At 38.1% G+C, this 1,773-nt stretch overlaps 1 non-coding gene across 1 annotated transcript; it reads left to right on the forward strand.

Moving 5' to 3' along the window:
• Window positions 1–1,337: 1,337 nt before the first annotated feature.
• On the forward strand, window positions 1,338–1,444 carry LOC130297140 (U6 spliceosomal RNA). The gene has a single exon (XR_008849420.1). It is a non-coding gene; the product is annotated as a U6 spliceosomal RNA (small nuclear RNA).
• The last annotated feature ends 329 nt before the right edge of the window (window positions 1,445–1,773 follow it).

Here is a 1,773-nt window from a genome sequence, read left to right on the forward strand (position 1 = left end):
TTGGGGGCTTCCATTTCTACGCAGTACATTTTTCGGTAAAAATTACACTTTCTCTTTATTCTGTAGGTTCATACGGTTAAAATGATACCCTAGTTTTATAGGTTTGATTTTATTGTACTTCTGGAAAAAATCATAACTACATGCAGGAAAATTTATATGTTTAAAATTGTCATCTTCTGACCCCTATAACTTTTTTATTTTTCTGTGTATGGGATGGTATGAGGGCTCATTTTTTTGCATCGTGATCTGAAGTTTTTAGCGGTACCATTTTTGTAATGATTGGACTTTTTGATCGCTTTTTATTTATTTTTTCATGATATAAAAAGTGACCAAAAATACGCTTTTTTGGACTTTGGAATTTTTTTGCGCATACGCCATTGACCGTATGGTTTAATAAATAATATCTTTTTATAATTCAGACATTTCCGCACGCGAAGATACCACATATGTTTATTTTTATTTTTATTTACACTGTTTTTTTTTTAAATAGGATAAGGGGGGTGATTCAAACTTTTATTAGGGAAGGGGTTAAATGATCTTTATTCACTTTTTTTTCCACTTTTTTTTTTGCAGTGTTATAGGTCCCATAGGGACCTATAACACTGCACACACTGATCTTTCACATTGATCACTGGTTTCTCATAGGAAATCAGTGATCAATGATTCTGCCGCTTGACTGCTATTGCCTGGATCTCAGGCACGGAGCAGTCATTTGACGATCGGACAGCATGGAGGAAGGTAGGGATCCTCCGACTGTCATGTAAGCTGTTCGGGATGCCGCGGTTTTGCCGCGGCGATCGCGAGCAGCTCCCTGAGCTAACCCGCATTAGTTTACTTTCACTTTAGATGCAGCATTCAACTTTGAACACCGCGTCTAAAGGGTTAATAGCGTGCGGTACTGCGATCACTGCCGCGCGCTATTAGCCACGGGTCCTGGCCATTGCTAGGTGCCAGGTCCGACCCGCTATGACGAGGGGCCACGCCGTGGCCCCACGTTATAGAATGGGAGCTGACCCATGGCATACATGTATGCCATGGGTCCGGAAGGGGTTAAAGGGGTACTCCGCCCCTAGAAATCTTATCCCCTATTAACGCATGCCTACAGTCACTTCCTACACAGAAGGTAAATGGGACATCTTTAAATCAACTCTAAATAACTATACATCTAAATATATACCAAAGGGGAACAAATATAAACGATTAAAACTAAATCCTACATGGCTGACACATGATGTTAAAAGAGCAATAAACAACAAAAAAATTGCCTTAAAAAAATACAAATCTGATGGGTCAGCGATAACATTTAAACAGTACAAAGAGCTTAATAAAATCTGTAAGTGCTTGCTTTGGCAGCACATATACTAAAATTGGAACGATACAGAGAAGATTAGCATGGCCCCTGCGCAAGGATGACACGCAAATTCGTGATGCGTTCCATATTTTTTCGTGGACATTATAGAAATGAACCTACAACTTGAGCTCTAAGAGGACATTTTATTGGATCATAAGTATGCTGAGATTATCTGCTTAGATGAGGGGTATTCGACAGGAGAAGAGTAGTTTCCCTGTTTACAGTTACCATTAGGGTATAGATTATCCAAAATGTTTCTTTAGTCAAACAGGAGTTACTATTAGAATTACAATAAGTATTTAAGGCCAAAAAAAATATAATTACAAATGTTTTTCTAGTATATAACCGCTTAATTTTTGATACCCAATATCTGGCTTAACCATGCTGAATTTAGTTACATAATCAGGTTATCTGTTTATTTG

Source organism: Hyla sarda, chromosome 12 (genome assembly GCF_029499605.1).
Source record: "Hyla sarda isolate aHylSar1 chromosome 12, aHylSar1.hap1, whole genome shotgun sequence".
NCBI lineage: Eukaryota > Metazoa > Chordata > Amphibia > Anura > Hylidae > Hyla > Hyla sarda.